Source organism: Myotis brandtii, unplaced genomic scaffold, assembly GCF_000412655.1.
Source record: "Myotis brandtii unplaced genomic scaffold, ASM41265v1 scaffold194, whole genome shotgun sequence".
NCBI classification, from domain to species: Eukaryota; Metazoa; Chordata; class Mammalia; order Chiroptera; family Vespertilionidae; genus Myotis; species Myotis brandtii.
In genome coordinates, this window is record NW_005357232.1 from 176,089 (window position 1) to 194,690 (window position 18,602).

The following is an 18,602-nucleotide window of genomic DNA, read 5'->3' on the forward strand; positions in this document are numbered from 1 at the left end:
GCTGCCTCCGCGGGGCGCTGCGCCCGGATCGGGTGCGCGTGAGGCGGTGACGCACGGAGGAGTCTTCTCTCCGCCGGGGGTTTCCCTGCGAAGGGGCTGGATTCCAACCCTTGGAGTCATTTTGGAAAGCCCCCCATGCGAGAGGGGTGAATTGTCAGATCCCCTTCCTCCAGTTAGATGAGGGAAACACTAGGGGTTACCCAGTTGATCCAATGACTCCGGAAAACACAACATGATAAACAGGTGGAAAATCACTGTCTGAAGCAGTGGTTCTCAACCTTCCTAATGCCGCGACCCTTTAATACGGTTCCTCATGTTGTGGTGACCCCCAACCATAAAATTATTTTCGTTGCTACTTCATAACTGTAATTTTGCTACTGTTATGAATCGTCATGTAAATATCTGATATGCAGGATGTATTTTCATTGTTAAAATTGAACATAATTAAAGCATAGTGATTAATCACAAAAACAGTATGTAATTATATGTGTTTTCCGATGGTCTTAGGCGACCCCTGTGAAAGGGTCGTTGGAGCCCCAAAGGGGTGGCGACCCACAGGTTGAGAACCACTGCTCTAGGGGTTACCCAGTTGATTGAGTGACTCCGGAAAAAACAAAATGATAAACAGGTGGAAAATCACTGTCTAAAGTCTGTGGTTGAAATGATAGGGAACATTGGCGGTAGCATCCCTTGGTGATACCCTTTTCTGTGTCAGACCTGGTAGGAGTGGATGGAGCTCTGCCAGGAGGCCTTCCCGCAAGCCCCCGCCCTGACGGCCCTGGCAGGTCACCGAGTGGGCCCAAGAGTAGAGATTGCTCCCTGTTCTTGGCAATCACCTTCCAGCTTGTGGAACAGCCAAGGCTCTTCTCTAACCAACCTTTTCACTGTTTAACAAGGATGCCATTTGTCATAGAAAAAAATGCCACTGTATACTTTGAGGACAATGTTCATAAGTATCTAAATCAGGGGTCCTCAAACTACGGCCCGCGGGCCACATGCAAATACAAATATTGTATTTGTTCCCGTTTTGTTTTTTTACTTCAAAATAAGATATGTGCAGTGTGCATAGGAATTTGTTCATAGTTTTTTTTTAAACTATAGTCCGGCCCTCCAACGGTCTGAGGGACAGTGAACTGGCCCCCTGTTTAAAAAGTTTGAGGACCCCTGATTTAAATGAACTCATGAGTTTATAATGAAAATGTTTTTAAACACTTTACGTATTTAATTACTTTGGGCTGACTTATGCTACCTTTCTCCTTAACATGTACAATTTCTACTTTACTTTCTTCACTTGTAAAATCGGTTAAATGAATTTAAAACCCTGATCGGTAGTGAAACTTATTTTGTGAAAAAAGACTTGCACTAAAAAGGTAGAATTTTTACGGCCTAAAAATGTTGGGAACAAAATAGTAAGTCCAGATAAACCTTGAAGGAAACTAAGCCAGCAGTGCAGTGTCCTTGGGGCTGGGAGTTGGAGGGATTCGGGTATTAATGTTGGCACTGCCCCATCTCTGTCACCTCCATGGGCTTTCCACCCCTGCAGACCTTAGGTGCTTCATCTGTAAAACAAGTTCTGATTAAATGATCTTTAAAGTACTTTCCAGCTTTAAAGTTCAGTTTCCTACTATATCAGTGTTTCTCAGGAAATAGTGGGCATACCTTCTCAGGATTAAGTAAGTTTAGGGATAGAAAATCATAATGAGAAGGGGTTATGTGCTAGTCTGTACAAAATGATAAATTCTTGTATCCAAAATCAACATATTTTAAATGGAGCATGCTTAAGTATTGCTCAGGAAACATAGATCTAGTTTTTATGTCCATTGTTGTGTTTATTTTCTTAAGAGGAAGAATGACTTAGTTTAGAGACAAAAAATTGAGAAGAAATTTCCCAATATCTAAGCATGAATCCCAAGCAAGTAGATAATAATACTTTAACATATAGCTGGTACATTATAGTTTATGAAACCTTTCACTTTCTTTCTCTCTTTTAAAAAAATATATTTTTTATTGATTTCAGAGAGGAAAAGAGAGGCAGAGATAGAAACATCAATGATGAGAGAACCATTGATCAGCTGCCTCCTGCACATACACCCCCCTCCCTCCCACCACTGGAGATCAAGCCCACAACCTGGGCACGTGCCCTGATCTGGAATCCAACTCCAACCTCCTGATTCTTAGGTCCATGCTCAACCAATGAGCCACTCTGGCAGGGCTCTTTCTCTTTCTAGAAATTCCATGGAAATCATGGAGAATGGCTCCAAGCATCTGCTATGTGTGGGTATCAGCAATTCTCCTTCCTGTACTCTTCCTCTCAGGGACTCCCTCTCTTCTCAGCCTTTAAATTTGCAGCAAAGAGATTCCACAGAGGCCACAGCCCTCACAGAAACTAGATCTAGGGTCCCCTAGGTTAGGTGTCAGAACTTCTCCCACCAAAGCTGGGGATTCCGAAGATGTTAGACACCCCCAGTTGTGACATCAACCCCTCTCCAAACCTCCCTGCTCCTTTCACCTTCCCCAAGCAGAGTTCATCTCCCATGCTCTAGGATTCTTTTCTTGAAGATATTTTTGTCTTTGCAGATATCTTGTTGCCTTGAAATAACTTGTTTATGTGTTCTGCCACCCTACTAGACTGCAAGCTCCTTATGAATCTGAGTCCTACTCATCTTTGAATTTCTGGAACCTGGAACATAGTAGGTGCTCAATAGATGATGAAGTAATGAATTTAAGATGCTTCAGTGCTGTTAAGAGAACAAAAAGGAAGCTCCTGAAGATTGTGAGGCCTTTCTACATGTCCTTGTGAGGCTGGCCCTTAAAACCTCAGGGGCAGTAGCAACTCCTTCTCTTCATACCTGTTATTTATAACACCTACCACCGCTTACGTGGTAAAGGGACAGCATTATGAAGCATTGCTGCATGAATTTTGGCCCCTGTGTCGTGGAAGGATCTGAATGTTAAATATCATCTATATTAGTTTCCTGTGGCTGCTATAACACATTTAGTGGCTTAAAAACAACACAAACTTATTGTCTTACAATTTTGGAGGCCAGAAGTCAGAAATGATTCTTATGGGGCTAAAATCAAGGCTATTGGCAGCACTTCGTTGCTTTTGGAGACGGTAGAGGAGAATCTGTTTTCTTGCCTTTTCCAGCTTAGAGGCTGCCATGTACCTTGGTTTGTGGCTCCCAGACAGCAATTGCACCACCCTCACATCTGCTTTAGTCATCCTGTCTCTGACTCTCTCCTGTCTTCCTCCTCCACTTTTAATGACTACTGTGATTGGTTGGGATCCCTGGGTAATTCTAAATATCTCATCTCAAAATCATTATATTAATCCTTATGTTCTGGGTTCTGGTGTTTAGGATAGGGACATCTTTTGGGGGCCATTATTTTTCCTACCACACCACAGATGTTCTCTTTAGCAATTTCAAGCCCAAACAAACAATGAACAGGTATGATCCTGAACAATTCAGTACTAGAACACACATCTGAGCTCTAATTTTCCCTTTGCTGGACACAGGGATGGCAGTGAGAAACAACCATTAGGAACCAAATGAGAGTAACCTCAAAGAGGATGGCTCTAGTCTGGCTGCCGTGGCTCAGTGGTTGAGCATGGACTTACGAACCAGGAAGCCACAGTTCGATTCCCGGTGAGGGGTCAGAGCACATACCTGGGTTGCTCTCCAGTGGGGGCGTGCAGGAGGCAGCTGATCAATGATTCTCTCTCATTATTGATGTTTCTGTCTCTCTCTCCCTCTCCTTTCCTTTCTGAAATCAATTGAAAAAAAAAAAAGAGGCTGGATCTGAATGGAATCTCAGCTCTGACACAGTAGTGTCATTTACTTAACTGCACTAAGGGTTTTTCCTCGTGTATAAAATGGATTATGTTACCTTCTCCCTCTTGGGATCATGGTGAGGATCAAGTGAGATAGTGTATGTAAAGCTTCCAGCACAGGAATAGGAACCCAAGGGCTGTTGTTACCACCAGTGCAGAGTGAATGAAGGTGAGAGCATGCTTTTACTCTTACAGGCAACAGTCGTGTAGCATCCCAAGCCTCATTGTATTGATTTGTAAGACTCAGCTAAAGTTAGTTTACTCAAGAGTCCTTAGAAAATTGGACAAGTGAACACCTCCTAATGCATATTCTCCCGAGAAACGATCTTGAGTTCTGTGGCATGTAAAAGTTCAAGATCATTTTTTCAGGTGCTATCTAAAACAATGCATTTGGAAGGTTATGCAGAAAAATTCTGTTTGAGCCCCACTCCTTGTCAAGACACATCACTCTCAGCTCCCACAGCCACTTCCTGACAAAGACAAATGTAAGCATGAAGACAGTCACAACTTCAAAATGTACCTTTCTACCCACGTGCCTCCTTTATTCTGACACATCCCTCCTACCCCACGCCCGAGCTAGAAGACTGGTAAGGAGTCACATCATGTACTTTTCTAAATTCAAATTTGAGCTTATAACTAGGAAATAAATGTAATGGGCCCTGGCTGGGTAGCTCCGTTGGTTAGAGTGTCCTCCCTATGCACCAAGGTTTTGGGTAAGATCCCCAGTCAGGGCACGTACAAGAAGCAACCACAAATTAATGTTTCACACTCTCTCTCTCTTTCTCTCTCTCTCTCTCTCTCTCTCTCTCTCTCGTTTTTTCTCTCTCTCTAGAATAATAAATATAAAAAAAGACCAGTCAGGGCACGTACAAGAAGCAACCACAAATTAATGTTTCACACTCTCTCTCTCTTTCTCTCTCTCTCTCTCTCTCTCTCTCTCTCTCGATTCTTCTCTCTCTCTAGAATAATAATAATAAAAAAAGACCTCTCTAATAAAAAGAAAGAAATGTAATGGGAGGTGTGTTGAAGTCTAATTCTGTGACTCATTCTCTGAGCCACAAAACTCATTTTGGGTTTTACATGTCTCATCTCTAATGCTTTTTAATTTAGGAATATGCCTCACAATAAAGGAATTTAGCAGTCTGTGTCACGTGAAGAGGTAATGAGCTAGAGGATAGCAGCAGTGACATGGAGTAAATAGTGAAATGTAGTTTAAATAGTTTCAAATTCTATATTTATAAATACCTGTTTCAGTTCATTAGCTCACAGACACATTTATCAGATCCACTATCAGTTACTTGTGATATTAATTCAATCATGATAATAAGTAGCAGCTGGTTACCTAAATTATACAAACCATATACAAAAACAGCATCTGAGAAAAGCAACCTCCTAGTAATTTATTTAAGGTGGAAATACTTTGTTTAGTGTGCTTTATTACAAAAGATGTAGGGTTTTAAATCATAGACAGAAATTATACAAACATGGAAAATGTAACGTGAAAACTATGTATTAACAGACATGAATAAGAGAAGGCCAGTCAAGATTTTTCAAATGTGTATTTTTAATAATAGCTATATTGAGATATTATTCACATACCATGAAAGTCACCCCTTTAAAGTGTACCATTCAATATTTTTAGGATATTCACAATTATGCAACCATTACCAATTTTAGAATATTTTATCACTCCCAAAAGAACATCCCATATCCATCAGCATTCACTCCACATTCCTCCTTCCCTTCAAGGGTTATATCCTCTTGTTGGATTGATCCCTTTAGTATTATGTAGTGACCTTTGTTGTCTCTTGTGATGGCCTTCATTTTGAAGTTTATTTTGTCGGATATGAGTATTGCTACTCCAGCTTTTTTTCTTTTCCATTTGCATGGAAATTTTTTTTCCATCCCTTCACTCTCATTCTGTGCGTGTCTTTTGTTTTGAGGTGGGTCTCTTGTAGACAGCATATAGTTGGGCCATGTTTTTGTATCCATTCAGCTACCTTATGCCTTTTGATTGGAGCATTTAATCCATTTACATTTAAGGTTATCAATGATAGGTACTTATTTATTGCCATTTTAATTCTGTATGCCTAGGTTTCTCTCTGTTTCTTCTTATTACAGCAGTCCCTTTAGCATTTCTTGTAATGCTGGCTTGGTGGTGATGTACTCCTTTAGCCATTTTTTGTCTGGGAAGCTCTTTATTTGACCGTCTATTTTGAATAATGATAGCCCTGGATAGTAATCTTGGTTTCAGATCCTTAATTTCAGATCCTTGAGTACTTCATGCCATTCCCTTCTGGTCTGTAGAGTTTCTGATGAGAAATCAGATGTCAACCTTATGGGAACTCCTTTGTAGGTGACAGTTTGCTTTTCTCTTGCTGCCTTTAATATTCTCTCTTTGTCCTTACTTTTTGGCGTTTTAATTATGATGTGTCTGGGCATGGGCCTGTTTGGATTCTTCTTGTTTGGGGTTCTCTGTGCCTCCTGAACTTGTTTGACTTTTTTCTTTACCAGTTAGGGAAGTTTTCTGCCATTTTTTCTTTAAACACGTTGTCTATCCCTCTCTCCCTTCCTGCCTCTTCTGGTACATCTGCTATTCTAATATTGTTTCACATTGTCCCATAGCTCCCTTAAGCTGTCCTCCTGTTTTTTCATTGTTTTTTCTTTTTGGTTCTCTGATTGAGTGATTTTTTCAACCCTGTCTTCTAATTCACTGATTCGATCCTCAGCTTCCCCTAATCTGCTGTGTATTCCTTCCAATGTGTTCTTTATTTGTACTACTAGGGGCCTGGTGCACGAAATTCATGCACAGGGGTGGGGAGGCAGATCCCTCAGCCCGACCTGCACCCTCTGTCATGTTCCGGGACCCTGGCCACTCCGGGCCAGGCGCAGGCCTACAGGCTTGGGGCGGCCTGGCTCCTGAGGCCCCATTTTATCAAGAGAACAAAGTCGGCGTTAGTTACAGCCCTCACCGAACCCAGTACAGTGCGTCTGTGCATACAACTGCCTCGTTCATGTGCCTGCTTCGCCCTACTGAATTACTAACATCTTGAGGACACAGCTCTGTCTTATCCTGTTTCACCTTCAGTGCCTGGCCTGGTGCCAGGGACCTGGGAGTGTTTGCTGACCGAGTGAGTGAGTGAGTGAATAAATGAGTGAGTGAGTAAGTGAATGAGTGAATGAATGTGCGAGTAAGTGAATGAGCAAGCGGCTATGGGGCGGGAACTTCTGCTGCGTTGCCATGGCGATGCGGCAGAAGTTCCCGCCCCGCTCCCGGCTGCCTGGCACCCGCCCCGGGAAGTTCCTGCCCTGCTCCTGACTGCCCAGCGCCCCACTCCCGGCTGCGTAGTTCCCGCCCTGCTCCCAGCTGCCTGGCGCCTGCCCCGGGAAGTTCCCGCTCCCGGCTGCGTAGTTTCCACCCCACTACCGGCGACCCAGGCCCCCAGGCACTCCTTCAGCGGAGGCCAGGGCAGGCGGGAAACTTGGCTTCCTCTGTCGGTCACCGGGGGCAACCCAAGCCTTCAGCTCCGTGGCCACCGCCATCTGTGTTAGGTTAATTTGCATATCATGCCGATTGGCTGGTGGGCATGGCTTGAGCGTAGCAGAGGGACTGCTAATTTGCATGTTTCTCTTTTATTATATAGGATGTCGTTCTTTATTTCCAACTGTTGTTTTTTCATAGTTACTATATCTTTATTTATGCAGTTGAGCATTTTTACCATTATTACTCTGAACTCTGTTATCTCTGCTTCATTTATTTTTTCTGCTGGAGAAATCTCTTGTTCTTTCATTTGGGGTTTGTTTCTTTGTCTCCTCATTTTGGCTGTCTGTTTGGGTTTGTGACTATGTATTAGGTAGATCCTCTATGTCTCTCAATCTCAAGTAGAGGATAGTGTCAAATGCTGTTTCTAATTAGATCAGGCAAAGACTCACAGCCTCCGGAGACCGCCTCTGCTTACAGATTGATAGGATTCTGACTTGAATTGCCCCCAGGAAATTGTCCTCAGTTGTGGCCAGAGTTTTTTTAAAACAGGATGGGGCAGTTGCTTCTGCCTGGAGGCTAATTGTTATTTTTAGTCTCTTAAGTAGCCTCAAGGCAAGGTGTTTTACAATAGTGTTGGTCAACTGTCTTCCCCTTGAGGGAAGTGTGGGAAAGATGTCTGTGTGGGAAAGATGACCTTCTCAGTGTGAGGGAATGACTCAGCACAGGAAAGTGGGAGTGTCTGCCTTCTGAGCTCTAACTCCTGAGTCCCAATCTTGGCTTCTGCTCACACAGTTGCAATCCACTCCATCCTCCCTCTGCCAGAGCACAAGGTGGGTGGCTCCACAGGGAATTTTGTGTGTTGGCCCTTTAAGAGGATACCTGAATTTCCAGCCTTTGTTCTCTGGCAGACAGCACTCCTGCTGCTTTTTACAGCCATGTGTTATGTGGGTACTCTTCTCAGTTGTGGTGCTCTCTGCTGGGGGGGGGGGGGGCCCAGCTTGGGTATTAGACCCCAGAGTTTTCAGTGGCCACCCCCCACAGCTGAGATATCTTCCTGGAACTTCAGTTGCTGTCTGTGGGTGCCTGGCCAGGCCTTTTGTGCCTCCGCCTCTCCTACCAGTCTCTATTCGGCTTCCACTTTCGTTTCTTGGGTATCAGGGTACTCTCCTGCAAGTGTTCTGTTGATTATTCAGGAAATTTTTCTGTATTTTAGTTGTAATTCCAGTTTGTTTCTGGGAGTGCGTGCGTGCAGCATCCACTTACTCTGCCGCCATTTTTAATCTCCATTTTCTTTTTTGATTTGCCAAAACTAGTCTTAGTAGTACGCGTTTTTTACCTTGTGAATGTTACAACTAAGATTTGATTTAAAAAATATATATATTTTTATTGATTTCAGAGAGGAAGGGAGAGGGGAGAGAGAGAGAGATAGAAACATCAATGATGAGAGAGAATCATTGATCGGCTGCCTCCTACACACCCTCTCCTGGGGATTGAGCCAGCAACCCGGGCATGTGCGCTTGACCAGATTCAAACCCATGATTCTTCAGTCCACAGACCAATGCTCTGTCCACTGAGCCAAACCTGCTAGGGCCAAAGATTTGATTTTTGTATTAGTTTTCTGTACATAATTAAAAAAAATTTCTGTACATTAAAATTTTTTTCTGTGCCTTTTTTTATAGAGAGCCCTAGAACACTTTATTTTATTTCATTTTCTAAAAATGTATTTTAGTGATTTTTTGGAGAGAGGAAGGGAGAGGTATAGCTAGAAACATCGATTGGCCACCTCCTGCACACATCCTACTGGGGATCAAGCCCAAAACCCAGGTATGTGCACTGATGAGGAATCAAAGCGTGACCTCCTGGATCACGGGCCACCACTCAACCACTAAGCACACTGGCCGGCCTAGAAAACTTTATTATTTAATTTTTGTTTTGTTAATCCTCACCTGAGGATATTTTTTCCCATTGATTTTTCTTTTTTACAGAGAGTGAAAGGGATGGGGGAAAGACAGAGAAGAGAAACATAGATATGAGAAAGCATCGATTGGTTGCCTCCTGCATGTGCCCTGACTGGGGTCGGGGCTGGAGCCTGCAACAGAGGTATATTTGGCTCTGACCACTGAGAAAAACCAGCCAGGGTGAAAACATTTTTTTTAACAAAGGCCCCAGTGATTTTAGGTTTTCATTAAAAGTGTGGTTTGGGGAAGCACTTTTGACCTTCATCGTGACATGACATATACAATAACATTAAATTACATATCATGTAATTGAACAAAAAATAATTTCTTTATATAACCTATTTTTTTAAAAAAAATATTTTTTATTGATTTCAGAGAGGAAGAGAGTGGGCGAGAGACAGAAACATCAATGATGAGAGAGAATCATTTATCAGCTGCCTCCTGCACGCCGCCTACTGGGGTTGAGCCTGTAACCCGAGCATGTGCCCTGACTGAGAATCGAACCGTGACCTCCTGGTTCATAGGTCAATGCTCAACTGCTGAGCCATGCCAGCCAGGCTATAAACTATTAATAGATACCTAAATACAATATTGTTTTAAAAATGAAATCATGTGTATATAGTTGTGTTAATAAAGATAAGTACACTAATCAAAAGTTATACAACAATTACAGCAAGTCCAAATGATAACAAAGATATTTTTTTGAATTCCATATTTCACTGAGCATCAGAAACCACCAATCTTTTAGTCCTTTTCTTGCACATTATTCTGTATCTACATTCTCTGTATCTGATTGTATCCCTGGATTTAATTTCATTTCCTGTATGACATTCTCCGCAGATATATATCATTGGCTGCTGCTTTGGGGGTTGGATGTCCTTCTGAGTGTCCATTGTTAGTCCACAGCAACGACAAACTCTTCACTCTGTGATTCCCTTTTCTGTACATTTTCAAAAAATTTTGATAATGGCATCTACCATTATCAATTTTCTTTTCTCTTGTTTCTATCAAATCCAGTATTTTCAAGCTTATGGTCCCTGTCTTTATGAAGAAAATAGCAGGGGTCCCTGATATAGATTAGGGGAATTTATTCTCATACCAGTGGTGGATGTGTCCCCATTGATCATGTCTTTGCCAACACTAGTATATGTCTGACTCTAATATTTACCAGTTTGACTGTGTGAACTGGTATTTCACTATGATTTTAATTTGCACTTCCCTGATTACTGGTGCTATTGACCATCCTTAGCTATGCCAGTTCACATACTTTATAAAATTTTCTTAGGATAATTTTTCTTTTCCTTATTTGTGTAGTTCTTTATATATTCAGTATAACAACCATTTGTCTGTTATATGCATTGCAAATATCTTCCTCCATTCTCTGGACTATTTGTTAATTTTGTTTATGGTATCTCAAATAAATAAGTTAAAAAATTATGTGGTAGAATGCATCAAGTTATTCCTTTAGAGCTGTGCCTTTTGCTTTATATTATGGTTTGTCTTATTTACTCCTTCCCTTCCTCCCTCCCTTTCTTTCTTTCCTTCTCCTTGGCTTCTTCTCCCTCCTTTTCCAAGAGACTTCTTCCTTTCTTTCAAGAAATCCTTCCTGACCAGCAATTTGACCAGCTCAAGTAATTAGTATAAAAGTTTTTTTAGTGTAATAATGATATTAAGGTCTTTTTTGGGTAGAGTCCCTTTTCTTTTAGAGATACAGTTTCAAATATTTACAGATGAAATAGTGTAATGCGTGAAATTTTCCTCAAAATAATATGGGGAGGGAGTTGCTGGTGCAAGATTGGCCATGAGTTGGTAACTGTCAAAGCTGAGCAATAGGTACAATGGGGGTTCATTATACTATTCTATCTAATTCTGTATATGTTAAAATTTTCCCATAATAAAAAGCATAAAATATATAGAGAGGAAATTCTTTCCAATCTTGATATAAACATATTTTCCTATATAAAGTTGTTTTTTTTTTTTTTTTCTCATTTAGGTCTCTAATCCCTGGGTGTCTCTGAAGGAACACCATAGGAGAAGACCAGAGAACAAGACTTTACTTCAAGAAAAAATGCTTGTGTAGTTGGCGGGGGCCTACCGGTTTAACAGCGTTTGTCCTAGGAAAGCCCTTTCCAAACCAACACGGACATTTGTCTTGGCTGTGTGGAAACAGACTTTTTTGATCCAAATTTAAAGAATGAAGCTGATTATTGTCTATGAATAGGAATAACCAAAGGAAATATTTGACATTTATTAAATGATTTTTAAACCCGTGGTTGCTTTTTGACCATGGGCCAAAAATTTTTTGTAATGTGATAACTGCATTATTTCTCTAGTAAAATAATTTTGCTAAAGCCTTCATCTCAAAAAGTTAGATCATTATATTCTGCTCTTGGAATTCCTCCTTTCAACATAACATGCACATTTAGAGAGGAAGACATTTGAGGTGGGTGGGGGGCAGGGAGTGGCAGATGTTTTTAGATCTACTAGGAAAGAGTTAAGCTAAGAGTCTTTGATCTGCTGGGATTTCCAACACATGTGAATTCTCACCATACTTTCTCTAATTTTACCAGATGTAGCCAAATTGTTCATAGTGAATCCACCAAATAACAACTTGCTTTAGTTATAGATCTCTTGCTTTCTATTATACAGGATGGATTTTCAGATGCTCTTTTGATTTGTATTTTGCTCATTTTCCTCCAAGAAATTGTCAAGAAATGGTCTGGACTGGTGGACCCTTTATCTTTATGTGTCCCAAGAGTTGGCATTGTTAGGCCACCCAGTGAGTTAAACAAATACAGTACTTTGCAGACTCTGCCATAGTTAGTCTAGACTTTAGAGAGGGAGAGAGAAAAAAAAATCTGAGTTGAAATGGAGGAAGAGTATTAGGAAGAAGAATGTGGTTTGAAAAAAATTTTTTTTCTTGTTCAGAATCAAAGAGAGTCTGTCTAGTCTTACTGAGATCCAGGAGATCTCAGGATGAAGTGAAATACCATTGTAATTCAAGCCAGCATGCATCTCTTGGCTTTCTTTCTCGCGAGTTTCACAGCCATAGTATTTTATTGAGTATCCACAATATGTCTGGTACTCTATTTGCCCAACTCTTTCTACATAAAGGCTCAACTAACCCATTATTAACCCTAAGGGGAAACTAAGCAGACAATTCAGCAATAGTTCTTAAAGCAGATATACACTGTTCTAAGAAGTACATTCTGGTTGTCTTTGCTTTTCTGTCTTTATGGTGAAGAATAGCTACCTGTGAGGGACTCAGAGAAGAGATATTCTCACCATTACTAATCCTCAGCTTTTAGTAACCACAAAAAATAAGAACCATTATAAAATGAGAAAGAGAACACCAAGTACTTAACTATCTCTGCAGCTTCCATTTTGCTCTGAGAAAAAAAAATACATCATTGATGAGTTTGTCACTTCTGCTACCCAATGGTACATTCCTCATCATGTGGTCCATAACCTGGCATCAGCAACCATGAACTTTGAAAGTGTAAGCTCTTTTGCTACCATAATGTTACAGATTGAATCATTCTGAGTCATATTGCTTTTTGAACTCTTCAAATAGAAATTTCCAAGCTTGGGTTAAACAGAAAAATAACAGAGATGAGATAGTTGAATGAAGTTTGACAAAGTCTGAAACAATGAGAAAATGACTATAAGGCATCATTCCATTATTTATTTACACTGTAATTCCTCCAAAAAAGAGTTTAAAGTTGCTTAAAAGACACAGGATTGAGATATTGCACTTCATTATCCATATATTATATTTCAAATTTTTAAGGGGCATAGGGATGATGAAACAATAAGGTTTAGTTTTAAGTTTCTTGTTGGTCAAGGCAAAAGGGAAAGTCCTTGTGTTAAATAGCTCTAATTAGCTAATTAAAAAAAGCACAAAGTTGGTAAGGAGAAACTGTTTTCTCCTGAAACTAAATCCCAAGAGAAATTCATTAAAATGAAAAAATTAAAAATTGGGTACTATATACCAGGAGTTTTTGCATGTTTTTATTCTCATTTAACCCTTACAAAAATACCGTGATGAATATTGTGTCATCTTCATCTTACAGATGACGAAACTGAAGATTACAGTAGTTATGTTGGCTAGACCCAGCCAGTTTTGAACCCTGGTATCTCTGCATTAAAAGCCTACAGTCTTGCCGAACTGGTTTGGCTCAGTGGATAGAGCGTCGGCCTGCAGACTGAGGGGTCCCGGGTTCGATTCCGGTCAAGGGCATGTACCATGGTTGCGGGCACATCCCCGTTGGGGGGTGTGCAGGAGGCAGCTGATCGATCTCTCTCATTGATGTTTCTAACTCTCTATCCCTCTCCCTTCTTTTCTGTAAAAAATCAATAAAAATATATTAAAAAAAAAAAAAAGCCTACAGTCTTAGCTGAGTTGGCTCAGAGGATAGAGTGTCAGCCCACAGACTGAAGGGTCCTGGGTTTGATTCCGGTCAAGGGCATGTACCTTGGTTGCAGGCTCCATTCCCAGCCCTGGCTGTGGGAAGCAACCAATTGATGTGTCTCTCTTACATCGATGTTTCTCTCCGTCTCTACTCCTCCCTTCCACTCTCTCTAAAAATCAATGGAAAAATATCCTTGGGTGAGGATTAACAACAACAATAAAAAAAGCCTGCACTATGCTGGTCACACCACACTGCCACTCAGTGGACACTCATTATATTGTTTGTGTAGTTTTGGACGGTGGGTTCATTTTCAATGGGGCTTTATCTGCAATATTATACAGCATGGACTGAGGCATAGTCCATCCAGAATAGTATTGCATTTGTTTCTGTTAGGCACAGCAGATATGACTAGTTTTGAGTTTGTTTCTGTTATGTACAGCAGGTATGACTAGCCCCAAGGGCTTCTTTTCCTAGAATCTTGAGGGAGAAGCTTATATTATTATTACTAGAGGCCCGATGCACAAAATTTGTGCACGGGGGATGGTGTCCCTCAGCCCAGCCTGCACCCTCTCCAATCTGGGACCCCTCGAGGTATGTCTGACTGCATGTTTAGGCCTGATCCCACAGGGCCTAAACGCCTAAACAGGCAGTCGGACATCCCTCTCACAATCCAGAACTGCTGGCTTCCAACCACTCGCCTGCCTGCCTACTTGTATGCCCCTAACCGCTTCTGCCTGCCAGCCTGATCACCCCCTAACCGCTCCCCTGCCAGCCTGATCGATGCCTAACTGTTCCCCTGCTGGCCCAATCGCCCCCAACTGCTCTTCCCTGCAGGCCTGGTCACCCCCAACGGCCCTACCCTGCAGGCCTTGTTGCCCCACAACTGCCCTCTCCTGCAGGCCTGGCCCCCCCGCCAACTGCCCTCCCCTGCAGGCCTGGTCTCCCACAACTCCCTTCCCCTGCAGGCCTGGCCCCCCCGCCAACTGCCCTCCCCTGCAGGCCTGGACTCCCACAACTGCCCTCCCCTGTAGGCCTGGTGCCCTCCAACTGCCCTCCCCTGCTGGCCATCTTGTGACCACATGTGGGGCATGACAGTCAATTTGCATATTACCTCTTTATTATATAGGAGATATAGTTATCTTAACTATTCCTCATAAGATAATGTATATTTGTTTATTTTTTTATTTACTCATTTCAGTGGACATCTTGGTGTTCAGTATAGTTATGATTACTTGGAATATTTTACTGGTAGTTTAATGCTCCAAATAATCAGCACAAGAAATATAAAGATGTTAGTGCCAAACAATGATTGTCTAAATGTACTCTGGGTCAAAATATGGAGGCTAAAATAAACATCTTAAGTCTAACGTCATAAAACTCAGGGCTCTCTACTAACAATCAAGGTTGTTAATCCGGTCGCCCCCGCCAACTGTCCTCCCCTGCAGGCCTGGACTCCTACAACTGTCCTCCCCTGCAGGCCTGGTCCCCCCTGCCAACTGCCCTCCACTGCAGGCCCGGTCACCCCTAACTGCCCTCCAATGCCGGCCTGGTCACTCCCAAGTGCCCTCCCCTGATGGCCATCTTGTGGTGGCCATCTTGTGGCAGCCATCTTTGACCATGTGGGGGCGGCCATCTTGTGTGTTGGAGTGATGGTCAATTTGCATACTGGTCATGACTAATTAGCATATCTGGGCTAATTAGCATATCCCTCTCTTATTATATAGGATTATTATTACTAGAAGCCCGATGCACGAAATTCATGCAAGGGGCTCGGCTCTTGCAGCTGTGGCTTGCCTTGGCCCTCGCAGCTGTGACTTTATTCGGTAGGTCGCACACTTTTATTATTATAGATTATTATTATTATTATTTTATTTATCCTCATCCAAAGATATTTTTCCATTGATTTTTAGAGAGAGTGGAAGGGCAGGGGAGAGATAGAAACATTGATGTGAGAGAGACACATCAATTGGTTGCCTCCCACACAATCCCCGACCAGAGCTGGAGATTGAGCCTGCTGCCTGCAACCAAAGTACATGCCCCTGACCAAAATGGAACCTGGGACCCTTCAGTCTGAAGGGCAACACTCTATCCACTGAGTCAAACTGGCTAGGGCTAGAAGCTTATACTATTGATTTGAGAATTTTCCTCTTTTTTAATGGATGCACTTATTACTATAATTTTCCCTCTAAAGTTCTGCTTTAGCTGTGTTCCACAAATTTTGTTATGCTGTTTTTTTTAACTGCCCTCCCCTGCAGGCCTGGTCTCCCACAACTGCCCTTCCCTGCAGGCCTGGTCACCCCAACGGCCCTAACCTGCAGGCCTGGTTGCCCCACAACTGCCCTCTCCTGCAGGCCTGGTCACCCCCGCCAACTGCCCTCCCCTGCAGGCCTGGTCTCCCACAACTGCCTTCCCCTGCAGGCCTGGTCCCCCCTGCCAACTGTCCTCCCCTGCAGGCCTGGACTCCCACAACTGTCCTCCCCTGCAGGCCTGGTCTCCCACAACTGCCTTCCCCTGCAGGCCTGGTCCCCCCTGCCAACTGTCCTCCCCTGCAGGCCTGGACTCCCACAACTGCCCTCCCCTGCAGGCCTGGTCTCCCACAACTGCCCTCCCCTGCCAGCCATCTTGTGACTGTGGGCACTGCATCTTTGAGTGTGGGGACGTCAATTAGCATATTCCCTCCTTATTGGCTGTGGGTTCCACCATCTTTGCGATGGTGTGAGGGTCAATTAGCATATTCCCTCTTTATTAGATAGGATTGTTTTCTGGTCTACCCCCTTCCTTTTTTCTAAATTTGCATACTGGTCATGACTAATTAGCATATCTGGGCTAATTAGCATATCCCTCTCTTATTATATAGGATTATTATTACTAGAAGCCCGATGCACGAAATTCATGCAAGGGGCTCGGCTCTTGCAGCTGTGGCTTGCCTTGGCCCTCGCAGCTGTGACTTTATTCGGTAGGTCATACACTTTTATTATTATAGATTATTATTATTATTATTTTATTTATCCTCATCCAAAGATATTTTTCCATTGATTTTTAGAGAGAGTGGAAGGGCAGGGGAGAGATAGAAACATTGATGTGAGAGAGACACATCAATTGGTTGCCTCCCACACAATCCCCGACCAGAGCTGGAGATTGAGCCTGCTGCCTGCAACCAAAGTACATGCCCCTGACCAAAATGGAACCTGGGACCCTTCAGTCTGAAGGGCAACACTCTATCCACTGAGTCAAACTGGCTAGGGCTAGAAGCTTATACTATTGATTTGAGAATTTTCCTCTTTTTTAATGGATGCACTTATTACTATAATTTTCCCTCTAAAGTTCTGCTTTAGCTGTGTTCCACAAATTTTGTTATGCTGTTTTTTTTCTTTCCATTTTCATTCTGTTCCATGTACTTTTTTATTTCTCTTGTTACTTTTCAGATATGATTAATTTAAGGACCTCCAATGGGGAGATTATACTGAATTGTCTGGGTGGGTATAATCTAATTACACTGGTGCTTAAAATATGAGACCCTTTCCTGGCAGTGATCAGAGGCAGATGTGAGTATTGAAGAAAGGTACAGAGAAATGTAATACAGATGCAATAAGGGGGCCATAAGCCAAGGAATGTGGGTGACCTCTGGAAGTTGGAAAGAGCATGGAAATGGATTCTTCCCTAGAACTCCTAAATAGGAAAGCAGCAATTCAGAAGTTTTATTTTAGCCCAGTGAGACTCATGTCAGACTTCTAACCTACAATAACCAACTAATAAATTTGCATTTTCTAAGCTGCTAAGTTTCTGGTAATTTGTTACAGCAGCAATAGAAAACTAGTACACGGAACCTTTCTATTTTTTTCATTTCTTTCAAGTGTGTTTATAATTATTGAGTACTTCTTATTTCTTTTTCTTTTTCAACAATATTTTTACTTATTCAGTTCTAGTATACACATCAAGTGTGTCAGAATTGCTAACGCATATTCCTGTGAAAAATATGTTTACTAACTATATTACATCATTTATATAGTTATTTTTGTCTTTAACCTTGTAGTATCCAGACAAGATACTGTTTTTATCACTCTTTGAATGTGATTGTTATTTTTTTTAAATCATTAAAAAAATTTTAATTTTAATTTTATTGATTTCAGAGAGGAAGGGAGAGGGAAAGAGAGATAGAAACATCAATGATGAGAGAAATCATTGATTGGCTGCCTCCTGCACGCCCCAGGAGGATTGAGGCCGCAACCCGGGCATGTGCCCCTGGCCAGAATCAAACCGGGGACCCTTCAGTCCAAAGGCTGACACTCTACCTACTGAGCCAAACCGGCTAGGGCATTAAAAATTTTAAATTGCAGTTGACATACATTATTACATTAGCTTCAGTGGTACACCCCAGACATTACATAACTTACTAGGTGATCATCCCAATAAGCTTCACATCCCTCTGACACCATACATAGTTATTAGACTCTTATTGACTCTATTCCCTATGCTGTACTTTACATCCCCATTACTGTTCTGTAACAAACAATTTGTATTTCTTAATTCTGTCACCTTTCTCTCACATACTCCCCACCCTGCTCCTATTTGGCAACCGTCAAAATGTTCTCTGTATTTATGAGTCTGTTTCTATTCTGCTTGTTCTTTTTGTTTGTAGATTCAATTGTTGATATATATGTTTTTATTGCCATTTTATTGTTTATATTTTATCTTCTTTTTCTTCTTAAAGTAGAACCTTTAATATTTCATATAATACTGGTTTGGTGGTGATACACTCCTTTAACTTCTTCTTGTCTGCGAAGCTCTTTATCGGTCCTTTGATTCTAAAAGATAGCTTTGCTGGGTAGAGTAATCTTGGTTGTAGGTCCTTGCTTTTCATTACTTTGAATATTTTTTGCCAATCCCTTCTGGCCTGCAAAGTTTCTGTTGAGAAA

The 18,602-nt window shown here is 41.9% G+C and overlaps 2 long non-coding RNA genes and 1 pseudogene across 2 annotated transcripts in view; 1 reads left to right on the forward strand and 2 right to left on the reverse strand.

The window, feature by feature from the left end:
• Positions 1 to 2,191: 2,191 nt before the first annotated feature.
• LOC106725882 lies at positions 2,192 to 11,628 on the forward strand. The gene is made up of 3 exons (XR_001361881.1): positions 2,192 to 2,274; positions 2,629 to 2,690; positions 11,268 to 11,628. It is a non-coding gene; the product is annotated as an uncharacterized LOC106725882 (long non-coding RNA).
• Positions 9,849 to 10,286, reverse strand: LOC102247734 (annotated as a pseudogene).
• Positions 11,629 to 18,065: 6,437 nt separating the features above from the next.
• LOC106725874 overlaps positions 18,066 to 18,602 on the reverse strand; it is an 8,159-nt gene continuing 7,622 nt past the window's right edge. Inside the window, exon 3 of the long non-coding RNA XR_001361876.1 lies at positions 18,066 to 18,100. This is a non-coding gene — a long non-coding RNA (uncharacterized LOC106725874). The remainder of the gene's footprint in view (positions 18,101 to 18,602) is intronic.